Source organism: Puma concolor, chromosome E1 (genome assembly GCF_028749965.1).
Source record: "Puma concolor isolate L17-30 chromosome E1, mPumCon1.1.hap2, whole genome shotgun sequence".
Classification (NCBI taxonomy): Eukaryota; Metazoa; Chordata; class Mammalia; order Carnivora; family Felidae; genus Puma; species Puma concolor.
In genome coordinates, this window is record NC_141680.1 from 45,121,872 (window position 1) to 45,138,364 (window position 16,493).

General features: G+C 41.6%; 1 pseudogene; it reads right to left on the reverse strand.

The window, feature by feature from the left end:
- Positions 1–1,048: 1,048 nt before the first annotated feature.
- LOC147574411 (pleckstrin homology domain-containing family M member 1-like) overlaps positions 1,049–16,493 on the reverse strand; it is a 71,443-nt pseudogene continuing 55,998 nt past the window's right edge.

A 16,493-nucleotide genomic window follows, 5' to 3' on the forward strand; every position in this document is an offset into this window, starting at 1 on the left:
TCTGAAGTGGGCTCTGTGCTGACAGCAGAGAGCCCAATGCAGGGCTCAAACTCCCACACCATGAGGTCATGACCTGAGCCAAAGTCGGATGCTCAACGGACGGAGCCACCCAGGCACCCCGACTCCTCCCAACATCCCAAATGTGACTGGTTAACGCCCTCCTCTGCAGAAGTGGAGGGATGTTTGCGTCTTCTGCACGTTGTGCTGCATTATCTCTTGGAATCGTGCAGCCCTGATCCGAGCTGGGTAGGAAAGCAGTGGTAGGTGCGGTGCTGGGCTGAACTGGAGAGAGCCCAGCCGCACGCATCCGACCCTCAGTGGGGTCAGCAGAGGCTAGTGTGGTACAGGTGAACAGGAAGTGCCCCCACCAATAAGTTTTCTGAAATAAAGGCCTGAGCAGGGCAGTCCTGGGTGATTACTGCTCTCACACATTCTTTACTCTAACCCTCCAGCATCTCCCTGCTAGCTCTCTGAGGGTGGGGACTTTTTTTTTTTTTAAAGAAAACAAACACAAAAACCCAATGGGAATTGTCTACTAGCTTGTAAGGTTGAGGAACACCCTACTTCCCGCTACACATTTTGTGTCTGAGTTTGAGCTCTTGGGAAGACAGACAGGCCTCAGCCCGACAGTGGAGGTAGGCTCAGCGATCCAAATACTCTGGCAACCCCAAAGACCTCACGGAGGGGCCAGAAAGAGATGATCCTCTACGGGCAGGGGGTCAAGCGCGTTGTGAGTAACTGGTATTTGGTGAGCCAGGGGAGAGAGCACCAGAATAAGCTGTGAATGAACTTAATAGTCTAAGCCCCTTGAAGATACGTTGTCCGGTTTCCAGAGACTGACTGTATCAGGGAAATGAGGGAAAGACGCCCCATTCACCCTACTTTGCCCATTTGTGTCTTGCGGAAATCCTGGCTACCACGAGGGACTCTGGCTTCAGTCCTGCTTCTCTCGCCCATGGCCCCTGTTGTCTGTAGATAAATTCTGAACTGTTTACGTTTTAGTTCCTTACCACGTGGCTAGAATTGGTTATGGATTTATACATTTCAATATGAGAAGAAAAAGTATTTTATAAGCAATGCTGAGAAGCGAGTATCGGAAAGTAAACTTTGTAGGTGGCCTGAGGCAGGACGGCGTTCACTCTGTGACAACCTCACATAGTGTCTCACTCTCGTCACCCAGCTCTTCAGTAGTGGAATCTGTGGCCTTCTCTGCTGTGGCTTTGCCAGGCTCCCTGGGAAAAGGAGAAGAATGCCAAGGCTTTGACTCTCGAAAGGAACAATTCAACTCTTCATAATTGCCTCATTTTAGAGAAAATCTTCCCCAATCACGTACCCTAGTTCCATGTGGAAAATCTCATCTTAATGAGAAGAATCCTTGTCGTGTAGCTTCTGTGCCATGTTTTTCTTGCGTGTGGCATTGAGAGGTCTGTACATGTCCCTAAGCCAAAGTGGCCGCCTTCTCCAGAAAAAGCCCTCCTAGAAAACAGAAAGGACAATGTTAGGTCCGTTTCCCCTGCCTTCTCCAGCCACGGTACTTTATCCTCCTCAGATTTACCTGACTGTCACTTTCCTTTGAGCATCTCTTACGCAGCAGAGATCCAAAGAAGCCCCTTGAAGGAAACACACACACAGACAATTAGTGATTCGTACCATTTTCCATGCCTCTCACAATGTATTTCTCCAGTCTTATTAGCAAGCAAAATCAACACAGACCTGGGATCTCAGAAATAATTCCATACATGCTGGGCTTTCAGAATTGTCCTGTGTCTGTCCATAATGGCCCCACAGTGTCCCTGGGAGACCTTTGCATGTAACTTGACATGAAGTATAGGCAGGATTTTCACCCTGCTCCCCTTCTGGCCCTTGGCCAAGTGCCCTTGTGCAGTCAACAAACTGGGTGACCACACGGCAGAAGCACCTAACTCTCTCCAGAAGCATTTTACATCCGTCCCCGCCAGGCTTAGCCTCCCAGGCATCATTTGCTGGCGGGTGGGGAGGTGTTTCCATTTTCCTAGCTGCTTTACCTTACGAGATGAATCGCACCGAGTGAATGCCTGAGTCCAACCAGCAGTTATCTAGCTCACTGACTGTCACACTGCAGGCAGATGAGGGAGTGGGTCGTGAAATCACCTTAAAACACACGGCTAGCGCTAAAACACAAAATACTCTTTTTGCATACAAACGGAATAGGGGGTACCTGGGTGGCTCAGTCAGGTGAGCAGCCCAAGTCTTGATTTTGCCTCAAGTGATGATCTCACAGATTGTGACATTGAGCCCTGTGTCTGGCTCTGTGCTGATAGTGTAGAACCTGCTTGGGATTCTCTCTCCCTCTCTCTCTCTCTCTCTCCCTCTCTCTGCTCCCCCCCCCCCAAATAAATAATAAACTCAAACAGAACAGAAAGAATCAGAGTGTATGGTAAGTTTGTTTTAGAAGGGACTTATGTCTATACGGTATGTGTGCACTGAGTTGTGACATAAAATGCAGTTCACAGCCCAAGAACAGTGTAGTCAGAGACATGCCCAACTGGAAAGGAACCATCTTCTTTCTGGTTCTAGTGGTACTAGTGATACAACCGTCCGGCAAGACATCTTCCTTTTCTCCTTCTCCATCTCATTATTATAAAAGGAAGAGATAAATGATTATCTAAGGTCTCTCCCAGTTCAAATTCTATTGGGTCTGGATAAAGGGAATGGAGAGCGGGGCCTCGAAAACCAGAAGGAGGAAGAAGGAAGTCTCCCCCCCACTCTATAGGACGGACTCATGTATTCCACCTTCCATCATGCTTGAAGACTAGCCCCTTCACCCCACGACTTTTGGCCCTCCCTATCCCTTCTCCAGAGCCTCTGAGAAGGTCTGTGGCCAGGCCCGATGCCCACCGCCAGCAGCAACGGGTCTGAACATTTCCACCCCCGTCCCCCCACGATCTTTCTTTAAAGGTCTAGTGAGCAGGTGCTCTGTGCCAGTCCCATTCTAACTCGGGTTTGGCTGGGCAGCTAACTTTGCTGGATCCAGGCAAAGCATTAGGCCAAATATGTATTCTTTCTGCCTTTGGTGATTTCCTGGCTGTAAAACAAGGGGATTGAAATAGATGAGTTTGAAAATCTAGTTCTAAAATTCTACTTTAACGATTGCCAGACTAATATTTACCTTGAGCTTCCTTCTTTACCTTCCTTGGCTGCTGCTCTATGAGAATGAATCTGTTTTGGAAGAGAACATGATCACAGTTACCCATCACAATAACCACTCCCTCCAAATCTTTATTCATTCCTTTGCATTTTAGGTCTTCTCTACCCAGTGAGAGGATAACTTTTCCTAGGACAGGAATTTGTTTAATAGTCCTTTGACTCTTCAATAACACCTAACTTGTGTGCAGCTGGTAATACGTTTTACTGACTGTCTCAGATAACATTCGACAGATAATTCCTAATAAAAATTCTTGGGAGGAGGAAAAGAAAAGTGTCTACCAGAAACCTAAACAGCAGCACTGTTTTAAAGTCAAGGACAAGAGTAGGATGTGTGTTATCACTGCTTCTATTCATTGGTGTTGAGGAGGTCCTAACTGATGCACTGGGAAAAAATGGAGTCGTGGAAAGGAAGAACTAAGACGTATTTGCATACGAAATTACAGACAAACTAAAAGGCCCAAGAGAATCAACTAAAATTTTATTGGAAGAAATATGAGAATTCAGTAAGATGGCTAGATATAAAATCAAGAGATCAACATGTAAACCTCAATGACTTTCCTATGTTCCATAAATAATTAATCAAAAAACGGAAGAATTATCCCATTTACAATGATCAATAAAAAGGCATAAAGTACCTAGGAATAAACTTAGCAAAGAATGGGTAAGACCTATGAGATGAAAACACTAAAGCTCTTCTGAAGGACATTAAGAAGAAACGAATACATGATGTGAGACACTATTTTCCCAGAATAGTGTAAAGATGTCAGTTCCCTTCAAATTAACCTACAAAGTCAAGGCAATCCCATTCAAATCCCAAGACAGTTTTTTAAACAAAAACTGGCCAGCTGACATTTGGTAGAGAAAATGTGCAAGCATAGCTACAAACTGTATGAAAAAGAAGATCACAGAGCAGACATTAAAATACATTCTTACGGAGCAACTGCAGTTAAGTATGTAGCGTGATACTGATACAGGAAAAGAAAACCAGATTGATAGAATAGAGTCCAGATAAAAATAGTATTTTAGATCCATGAAGAAAGAATGAACCATTCAATAAAAGATTTTAAAGTAACTGGATCTTTACGTAAGGGAAAAAAGTTAGATCCCCTACCTCGACCGTACCAAAACACCACACAGATTCCATACAGATTAAAAATAAATAAATCACAACAAATATTATAAGAGTACAGAAGAAAATATCAGAGACTGTTTTTATACCATGAGGCGAAAAGGCCTTGTTAACAAGACCCATGTCCCATAAGCCATGAGGCAGATATGGTGACGGACTGTCCACACCCTCCTGTTCATCGTAGTCCTTGCCCCCTTGATCCCCTGGATTGTTTGTCCTCTTCCTGTTGATTTATAAAACTCTCTTCATATGAGATATATTCATCCTTTCAAGGGCTTTCACTGAATTTCAATGTTTCAAATATTTGTCAGTGTTTTTATCGTGAAGGAGACGGAACCGTGGGATAGGAGACAGGCTGACTGCAGGCACAGCTGGGTTCTGCTTTGGGTTTTGCCACAGGGGCCTTAAGCTGATCCCCTTCTATGTATGAAAGAAGGATGGTGATATCATCCTCACAGGACTGTGGGGATTAAATCAGATGTCTGGTTTATTCCAAGCATAAATCAGACAAGACGATCAAATCTATCAAATGTTTCTGCATGTGGTATCAGGTCACAAAGCTTTTTCTCACCACAAGATCATAAAAGTATTGATTCTATTTTCTTCTAATACTTGGGCGGGTTCTTGTTTCTCTTTTTTTACATTGACTGAAATATGTTTTTTTAAGGTGAGAAATAGGGATCTGTTGTTATTTTCCTCCCAAATAATTAAGCAGTTGTTCTACTACCATTTATTTATTTTCGTCCACTGATTTGAATACTAAAAGGTAACATTTCAATGTTTATTTATTTTTGAGAGTGACAGAGAGAGAGAGTAAGAGTGAGAGAGGGGCAAAGAGAGAGAGAGACACACACAGAATCCAGAGCAGGCTCCAGGTTCTGAGCTGTCAGCACAGAGCCCAACACAGGGCTCGAACTCCTGAACCATGAAATTATGACCTGAGCCAAAGTAGGACGCTTAACCAACTGAGCCACCCAGGCGCCTCTAAAAGGTAACATTTCAAAAGTCCTAGTCACCCACGGATCTGTCTATTGCTGGACTCTGTAGGCTACTTCACATAAATATTAGGTTGCATTATTCCTCCTTGTGAAATTGACACAATGCCTCATCTCTTCCTTTGAACATCATTATTGTCCACTACAGGAAAAAAACTGCATGGTCTCTGACCTCAAAAAGTGTATCATCTAAGTAGGGAGAGGAAATAATGAAACCACATAAAAAAATATACACACAAGGTTAAACCACATAGGAATTTAAAACAGCAATAGGAGTTTATAGAACTTCCCCAAAAGCAAAAGGCTGCAGGCCACCTCAAGATGCAGAGTACTGACTGGACAATGGCCAATGATTTCTCTTCCCAGAGGTCATGGTAAGCTGACCCCACGCTAGTTCCTAGGCTCTTAGGCTGAGAAATCAGACCCTGATCTCATCAAGAGAGAACGCACTTCTTTCTACATGGAGGCAATATCACCTCACCAATGTCACAGGATTGATCAAAATCAGAATGTCAGGTCAAGACTTGACAATAAGGAAAACATCCGTTCCATAGATAGGGCATCTGTGTCTACATGATTGGGCATTACCTCCTGTGGAGACAGGCCTCTGTGGCACGCTGAAGTATAATCAGAAGGCTATTTGGTGAGAAGAGAAGTGGAAGAAAAGTAATTAGCTGAATCCAGTGTTTAATGGAAAGGACTGAGGTAGCTAGATCCATCCATCTGCCCCGCGGGCACAGCCCAGCTGGTGGGCCTGACTCTCATCTGCTGCCTGAGGTGCCATCTCTACTCTTAGGCAAGGCTAGGTGGGCACTGCCCATGTTGGTCTCTTCCTCACCATTTCTATGCCTTTACTACTGACCAACCCTCCAGAAGACAGACATGTTTCTCCTTAGCAGTTAATACATCCAGTCAGGCTTTACTCGAGTCTGAGAGACCAGGAAGCCTTACATATCTCTGCTCTGATCCATGACCTTGATATTTCTCTCTTGAGGAGCTGCCTTTTAACAAACTGTTTAGCATATTTTTGTTATCAGGGGAGGGGAATGCGTCACTGTAGACCCTAAGAAATGGTGACAATCTCACAGAAGGACTAGGTCCAGGAGTATTACAGTATTCGGGGAAGGCTTTGTGAAGAAAGATGAACTCGAGTTGGCTTTTGAAGGCTCATGGGACTTCCACCAGCAGAGTGAAATAAAGGAATTTCAAGTGGGCAAAGTCACCAACAAAAGTAGGAATGGGCATGGTCTGACTAGGGGATGGTGGGGGGCTGCTTTGGCTGAAATGGAGGGTTGCCATGACAGATGGCAATATATATATATGTATATATATATATATATATATATACATATATATATATACATATACATATATATATATAATAAGCATATGTATATTTGAATAAATATATTGAATATATATTCAATTCATACATAATTGAATAAAAGGTAAACAGGCAAGCTCCAGGAATAGGCAACTGTAATTATGACAAGCTTTGAGTAGCCTGATGCAGGATTTTAGCTGCAGGGTTTTAACTGAACCTGTCTACACAATGCCTTGCGAAGTGGAGGAGAGAGCTGTAGGTACATCTAATTAATCAACAAGATGACACTTTTATCTCTAAGCCATGCCCTTTCTTCCGAGATGACTGATAGCTCCATGAAGGTGAAGACTATTTCTCTCTCATCATTTTAGCCAACGAGGAAAGAAATCAGTGGTAGGAGGAGGATGACTGGTGAGTGCATCGAATCGACATAATTTTTTTGAGTTGAAGAAATTTTACTATCGTGTCAACTGTGGCCTTCTTAGACCTAATGTCTCAGAACAAGCTAATGGCTTGTTATCTTGGTTACAATCCACAGATGTCTCCCGGCAGTGGGGTTCCTTTTAAAATCCCTGGAATATACTTTGCAATGAAAGGACAAAGCCTATCTCCTTCCTCCAGACTGAAGAGGGATATCAGGTCGTGATAGGTGGGAAAGTGGCTTTGATTTTCAGTTTGTGGGTTCTGAATCTATTATAAAGAAGGAATATAGTCTGGGAATCTGAATTAATTGTTGTCCTTACCTCAATGAGACAGAAAACTATGATCAAAATCATCACTACTACAGTCACAGATATTGCCAAGATGAGTTTGTTGTTATAGCCATAGCCTGGAACTTTTGTGAGCTAAAAAAAAGGGAAAGAACAATGTTTTTAGAAAACAGAGATAGGATGAAAGTTAACTATTCTTTAACGACTCTAAAACCCCATTCTTTCCGATGAATCGCTTATAGGTTCTTAAGGAATATACCAAATCTAATGTGATATGTAATCTTAATCATTAGCATTTTCTTCAAGAATTTATGTATCTTGTATGTTAGGTCCTCTTTTTGTCTACTCTGGGAACAGCGGCACTGTTTCCTGAATGAGCAAAGTGGCAGATCATTGCCTTAGGCAAAATTATGTGGCCAAGACAAGACCCGGACTAGGAGCCCCTGGTCCTTGTGCTTGGGTCCATGTCCTAAACCACCTAAATGTCGAGACCCCACATTTTGGGATTTATCCTCACCTCCCTTGACTCCTGCCCTCTCTGTTCACTCTGGACTTCTGTGCTCTCACTGATATAGTTCTCATTTTCCCATTGGTCCGTATCCCACTCTGCCTTGGACACCTTTACTTCTTGCTGCTCGCTGAGAAGCTTCATCAGGAGGCCTGTTCTGGAGATGAGCTTGGCACAGGCCAGCTGCATGTGGGTCTCGGAGCAGTCCATTTTCAAAGTCCGGATAACATGAGAAATGAGGCTTCTCACGTCATTGTTGGGGATGAGGGACTGTAGCTGCTGGTTTAACGGAATTTCAAACAGATCACCTTTGACACAGTGAAGCCTGTGGCTTTTGGGGGCAAGCCAGTGCCCGCATTGTGGTATTCCCATTGTGTATCATTGGTTTGTTTAACGGTCGGCATAGAGTTGTCTGCAGTAACAGTAGAATTAGCAGTGGAAAGATTCTTACGGTTTGTGAATTCAGGGAGGGTTTGTGCTGGCACAGTAGTGTTTCCTGTAGAAATATTTTCGTCAGAAACATTTTGGGCAGTAGCGTTCTCTGCAGTAGTGTTTTCTCTGTAAGTTCCTGAAGGAGCAAATAATTCTGGAAAAGGATTTTTCTGAGGACTCAGTTCTCCCGGAGATGAAAAATCCTCTCGTGAAGGGGAATTTATGAGGCTCCTGACTGCAGAGGATGGAGGCCTCTTTGCAAGCAGCTGTCTATTACTGAGTGAACTTTCCTTTCTGGACTTTCGATTCAGTTTGGCCTAGGGTGTTCTGTGGACCACATGGGAGCGACTTTTATGAAAGCGGTGTGTTTTTCTGGGGTGTGAGGCTGGCCCGAAAGCCTTCATATTTCTAACTCTAGCATTTGCATCTTCTAAAACAAAAACGCTGTACATGAAGTCTTTTGATTTTTTTTTTTCACGTCAGGTGGGGATTTTGGAGCGGGGGTGGCAGAAGGCCTGCCCAAAGAGTATTGCTTCAGGAAAGAAGAGACCGCTGCCTTGTGCTCCTCTACGAACGAAGGCTCTGTATTGAAGGAGCTTCCCATTAATTTGCTGGGCCTGTGCGCCACGTGAAGCTCCCCTGGGGATGGTCTCCTGAGCCTTCTTTCCTTGGCCATGTTCTCCACAGACGGCTGGGCGTTCTGTTTCCTCTGGATGTTCTGACGTCTCAGTTCTTTTAAGTGCCTTTTCCGTATGCCCTTTGGGCCCTTGATGACCTTGTTCACTCTCAGGAACTTTTTCCCCACACTCTCAACCTCGTCTAGGCTCTTCTCCTGCGGTTGGGCAGTTTCCAATTTCTTTGGAAAGATTTGACATTTAAACTTGGGACCTAATCACTTAGATTCCACCTACACCTGCCTAAATAACCCAGAAAGCCGCCAGAGGATTAGCAGAACGGAGTCTCCGGAGCCAAGCGCAGATGAGAGGCCCACAGAAGAGGGGCCCCTCCTGAAGTGGATCACCTAAGGAGAAGCGAGCTAAGCCTGCCCCTCCTGCCCACCCCAGCTAATACGCCTACCCACCCCAGCTAATACGCCAGATCCCCAGCATCACAAGCCTGGCAGTGTGCAAGTAGCCCAGATGGGCCACGCCACCCTACAGTGAATCCCGCCCCTAGGAGAGGAGAAGAGAAGGCACACACCAGTCTGACTGTGGCCCCAGCGGTGGGCTGGGGGCAGACATCAGGTCGGACTGCGGCCCCGCCCACCAACTCCAGTTATACACCACAGCACAGGGGAAGCGCCCTGCAGGTCCTCACCACTCCAGGGACTACCCAAAATGACCAAGCGGAAGAATTCCCCTCAGAAGCATCTCCAGGAAATAACAACAGCTAATGAACTGATCAAAAAGGATTTAAATAATATAACAGAAAGTGAATTTAGAATAATAGTCATAAAATTAATCGCTGGGCTTGCAAACAGTATGGAGGACAGCAGAGAATCTCTTGCTACAGAGATCAAGGGACTAAGGAACAGTCACGAGGAGCTGAAAAGCGCTTTAAACGAAATGCAAAACAAAATGGAAACGACGACAGCTCGGATTGAAGAGGCAGAGGAGAGAATAGGTGAACTAGAGGATAAAGTTATGGAAAAAGAGGAAGCTGAGAGAAAGAGAGATAAAAAAATCCAGGAGTATGAGGGGAAAATTAGAGAACTGAGCGATACACTAAAAAGAAATAATATACGCATAATTGGTATCCCAGAGGAGGAAGAGAGAGGGAAAGGTGCTGAAGGGGTACTTGAAGAAATTATAACTGAGAACTTCCCTGAACTGGGGAAGGAAAAAGGCATTGAAATCCAAGAGGCACAGAGAACTCCCTTCAGACGTAACTTGAATCGATCTTCTGCACGACATATCATAGTGAAACTGGCAAAATACAAGGATAAAGAGAAAATTCTGAAAGCAGCAAGGGATAAACGTGCCCTCACATATAAAGGGAGACCTATAAGACTCGTGACTGATCTCTCTTTTGAAACTTGGCAGGCCAGAAAGAATTGGCACGAGATCTTCAGTGTGCTAAACAGAAAAAGTATGCAGCCGAGAATCCTTTATCCAGCAAGTCTGTCATTTAGAATAGAAGGAGAGATAAAGGTCTTCCCAAACAAACAAAAACTGAAGGAATTTGTCACCACTAAACCAGCCCTACAAGAGATCCTAAGGGGGACCCTGTGAGACAAAGTACCAGAGACATCGCTACAAGCATAAAACATACAGACATCACAATGACTCTAAACCCGTATCTTTCTATAATAACACTGAATGTAAATGGATTAAATGCGCCAACCAAAAGACATAGGGTATCAGAATGGATAAAAAAACAAGACCCATCTATTTGCTGTCTACAAGAGACTCATTTTAGACCTGAGGACACCTTTAGATTGAGAGTGAGGGGATGGAGAACTATTTATCATGCTACTGGAAGCCAAAAGAAAGCTGGAGTAGCCATACTTGTATCAGACAAACTAGACTTTAAATTAAAGGCTGTAACAAGAGATGAAGAAGGGCATTATATAATAATTACAGGGTCTATCCATCAGGAAGAGCTAACAATTATAAATGTCTATGCGCCGAATACCGGAGCCCCCAAATATATAAAACAATTACTCATAAACATAAGCAACCTTATTGATAAGAATGTGGTAATTGCAGGGAACTTTAACACTCCACTTACAGAAATGGATAGATCATCTAGACACATGGTCAATAAAGAAACAAGGGCCCTGAATGAGACATTGGATCAGATGGACTTGACAGATATATTTAGAACTCTGCATCCCAAAGCAACAGAATATACTTTCTTCTCGAGTGCACATGCAACATTCTCCAAGATAGATCATATACTGGGTCACAAAACAGCCCTTCATAAGTTTACAAGAATTGAAATTATACCATGCATACTTTCAGACCACAATGCTATGAAGCTTGAAATCAACCACAGGAAAAAGTCTGGAAAACCTCCAAAAGCATGGAGGTTAAAGAACACCCTACTAAAGAATGTGTGGGTCAGCCAGGCAATTAGAGAAGAAAGTAAAAAATATATGGAAACAAGCGAAAATGAAAATACAACAATCCAAACGCTTTGGGACGCAGCGAAGGCAGTCCTGAGAGGAAAATACATTGCAATCCAGGCCGATCTCAAGAAACAAGAAAAATCCCAAATACATAATCTAACAGCACACCTAAAGGAAATAGAAGCAGAACAGCGAAGGCAGCCTAAACCCAGCAGAAGAAGAGAAATAATAAAGATCAGAGCAGAAATAAACAATAGAGAGTCTAAAAAAACTGTAGAGCAGATCAACGAAACCAAGAGTTGGTTTTTTGAAAAAATAAACAAAATTGACAAACCTCTAGCCAGGCTTCTCAAAAAGAAAAGGGAGATGACCCAAATAGATAAAATCATGAATGAAAATGGAATTATTACAACCAATCCCTCAGAGATACAAACAATTATCAGGGAATACTATGAAAAATTATATGCCAACAAATTGGGCAACCTGGAAGAAATGGACAAATTCCTAAACACCCACACTCTTCCAAAACTCAATCAGGAGGAAATAGAAAGCTTGAACAGACCCATAACCAGCAAAGAAATTGAATCGGTTATCAAAAATCTCCCAACAAATAAGAGTCCAGGACCAGATGGCTTCCCAGGGGAGTTCTACCAGACGTTTAAAGCAGAGATAATACCTATCCTTCTCAAGCTATTCCAAAAAATAGAAGGGGAAGGAAAACTTCCAGACTCATTCTATGAAGCCAGTATTACTTTGATTCCTAAACCAGACAGAGACCCAGTAAAAAAAGAGAACTACAGGCCAATATCCCTGATGAATATGGATGCAAAAATTCTCAATAAGATACTGGCAAATCGAATTCAACGGCATATAAAAAGAATTATTCACCATGACCAAGTGGGATTCATTCCTGGGGTGCAGGGCTGGTTCAACACTCGCAAATCAATCAACGTGATACATCACATTAACAAAAAAAAAAAAAGAGAAGAACCATATGATCCTGTCAATCGATGCAGAAAAGGCCTTTGACAAAATCCAGCACCCTTTTTTAATAAAAACCCTTGAGACAGTCGGGATGGAAGGAACATACTTAAAGATCATAAAAGCCATTTATGAAAAGCCCACAGCTAACATCATCCTCAACGGGGAAAAACTAGAGCTTTTTCCCTGAGATCAGGAACACGACAGGGATGCCCACTCTCACCGCTGTTGTTTAACATAGTGCTGGAAGTTCTAGCATCAGCAATCAGACAACAAAAGGAAATCAAAGGCATCAAAATTGGCAAAGATGAAGTCAAGCTTTCGCTTTTTGCAGATGACATGATATTATACATGGAAAATCCGATAGACTCCACCAAAGTCTGCTAGAACTGATACATGAATTCAGCAAAGTTGCAGGATACAAAATCAATGTACAGAAATCAGTTGCATTCTTATACACTAACAATGAAGCAACAGAGAGACAAATAAAGAAACTGATCCCATTCACAATTGCAGCAAGAAGCATAAAATACCTAGGAATAAATCTAACCAAAGATGTAAAAGATCTGCATGCTGAAAACTATAGGAAACTTATGAAGGTAATTGAAGATTTAAAGAAATGGAAAGACATTCCCTGCTCATGGATTGGAAGAATAAATATTGTCAAAATGTCCATACTACCCAAAGCTATCTACACATTCAATGCAATCCCAATCAAAATTGCACCAGCATTCTTCTCGAAACTAGAACAAGCAATCCTAAAATTCATATGGAACCACAAAAGGCCCCGAATAGCCAAAGTAATTTTGAAGAAGAAGACCAAAGCAGGAGGCACCACAATCCCAGACTTTAGCCTCTACTACAAAGCTGTCATCATCAAGACAGCATGGTATTGGCACAAAAACAGACACATAGACCAATGGAATAGAATAGAAACCCCAGAACTAGACCCACAAACGTATGGCCAACTCATCTTTGACAAAGCAGGAAAGAACATCCAATGGAAAAAAGACAGTCTCTTTAACAAATGGTGCTGGGAGAACTGGACAGCAACATGCAGAAGAATGAAACTAGACCACTTTCTCACACCATTCACAAAAATAAACTTAAAATGGATAAAGGACCTGAATGGGAGACAGGAAACCATCAAAACCTTAGAGGAGAAAGCAGGAAAAGACCTCTCTGACCTCAGCCGTAGCAATCTCTTACTCGACACATCCCCAAAGGCAAGGGAATTAAAAGCAAAAGTGAATTACTGGGACCTTATGAAGATAAAACGCTTCTGCACAGCAAAGGAAACAACCAACAAAACTAAAAGGCAACCAACGGAATGGGAAAAGATATTTGCAAATGACATATCGGACAAAGGGCTAGTATCCAAAATCTATAAAGAGCTCACCAAACTCCACACCCGAAAAGCAAATAACCCAGTGAAGAAATGGGCAGAAAACATGAATAGACACTTCTCTAAAGAAGACATCCGGATGGCCAACAGGCACATGAAAAGATGTTCAACGTCGCTCCTTATCAGGGAAATACAAATCAAAACCACACTCAGATATCACCTCACGCCAGTCAGAGTGGCCAAAATGAACAAATCGGGAGACTGTAGATGCTGGAGAGGATGTGGAGAAACGGGAACCCTCTTGCACTGTTGGTGGGAATGCAAATTGGTGCAGCCGCTCTGGAAAGCAGTGTGGAGGTTCCTCAGAAAATTAAAAATAGACCTACCCTATGACCCAGCAATAGCACTGCTAGGAATTTATCCAAGGGACACAGGAGTACTGATGCATAGGGGCACTTGTACCCCAATGTTTATAGCAGCACTCTCAACAATAGCCAAATGATGGAAAGAGCCTAAATGTCCATCAACTGATGAATGGATAAAGAAATTGTGGTTTATATACACAATGGAATACTACGTGGCAATGAGAAAAAATGAAATATGGCCTTTTGTAGCAACGTGGATGGAACTGGAGAGTGTGATGCTAAGTGAAATAAGCCATACAGAGAAAGACAGATACCATATGATTTCACTCTTATGTGGATCCTGAGAAACTTAACAGAAACCCATGGGGGAGGGGAAGGAAAAAAAAAAAAAAAGAGGTTAGAGTGGGAGAGAGCCAAAGCATAAGAGACTGTTAAAAACTGAGAACAAACTGAGGGTTGATGGGGGGTGGGAGGGAGGGGAGGGTGGGTGATGGGTATTGAGGAGGGCACCTTTTGGGATGAGCACTGGGTGTTGTATGGAAACCAATTTGACAATAAATTTCATATATTAAAAAAATAAATAAATAAAAAATAAAATATAAAACAAGGTAAAAAATAAACAAAAAATAAACAAAAAACCAAATGAATGAATAAACAACAACAAAAAAGAGAAAACACTTGTAAATATGGAGAACAAACTAGGGATATGGACAAAATGAGTGAAAAGGGTTAAGAGGTACAAACTTGCAGTTATAAAATAAATAAGTCACCAGATGAAAAGTACAGCATAGGGAATATCGTCAATAATACTGTAATATACTTATTGTGGTGAGCATTTCATAATGTATATAAAAGATCACTGTGTTGTACACCTGAAACTAATTTAATATTACATGATCTATATATACTTCAATAAAAGAGATAATTGAGGGGCACCCAGGTGGCTCAGTCAGTTAAGCATCTGACTTCAGCTCAGGTCATGATCTCATAGTCTGTGATTTCAGGCCCCACATCAGGCTCTGTGTCTACAGCTCAGAGCCTGGAGCCTGCTTCAGATTCTGTGTCTCCCTCTCTCTCTGCCCCTCCCCCACTTGCACTCTGTCTCTCTCAAAAATAAAAAATAAAAAAAGATAATTGACTATTTAAACAAAAAAAATAATATGGTGTGCTAAAAGTAAAACGTATGAAAACAATAGCACAAAGGTCAGGAGGGGAACAATGGAAGTACACTATTTATTGTAAGGTTCTTATACTATTCATGAAATCATATCATATCATTTGAAGATAGACTGTGATAAGTTAAACATGAACACTACAAACCATTAAACAGCTACTAAAATAACAAAACCTGAGTTGTAACTATTTATCCCCCCACCAAAAAATAATAAAACGTACTAAATCAACCCAAGAGCAGGAAGAAAAAGAAAAAGAAAAGAAACAAAGAACAGATGGGATACATAGAAAGAGTAGACAGTAGCTTTAAATGTAATCCTATAAATAATTACATTAACTATAAATGGTGCAATCACCTAATTAAAAGATAGAGTTGTCATACTGGATAAAAAAGCAAAAGCCAACTATATGCTGTCTATAAGATTCATCTTCAATACAAAGATATAAGTAGGTTAAAAATATGGAAGAAATTATGCTTTGCTAACACTAATCAAACGAAACCTTGAGTGGCTATATTTACTATAGGACAAAGTCAATTTCAAAGCGAAGATATTACCAGGGATAAATGAGGTTATTCCATTGTGATAGAAATGTCAACTAATAGAAAAGACATAACTTAAAAATTTATGTATCTGATAATAGAACTTCCAAATATATTAAGGAGAATAGGAAAGAGAGACACAAAAGTACACAATTATAGTTGGAGATTTCAATATCCCTCTCTCAATAATTGACAGAAAAAATATATAGAAAATGAGTAATGATACATCAGACTTGAAAAATACTACCAACCTACTTGACCTAGTTGACATTTATAGAATACTCCACACCAAATCAGCAGACTACATATTTTTTTTCAAGTGGGCACATAATATTTATCAAAATAGACCATATTCTCATCTATTACCAGAATTCATTGGCTATAAAACAAGCCTCAATAAATTTAAAAGGATTTCAGTCATCCAACATATTGTTCTGTGACCACAATGGAATTAAATAACAAATTAACAGATCTGTAAAATCTCCAAATATTTAGAAACTAACCAACACACTCCTAAGGAACCCTATTGGTCAAATAAGTCAAAATGGATATTAAAAACGATTTTGTACCGACTGAAACTGAAAACACATGTCAACATGTGGGATGTTGCTCATATAGTATTCATCTTCCCCAGTGTCCACTTTTTTTTTTTAAGTTTTTTTTTTTTTTTTAACGTTTATTTATTATTTTTGGGACAGAGAGAGACAGAGCATGAACGGGGGAGGGGCAGAGAG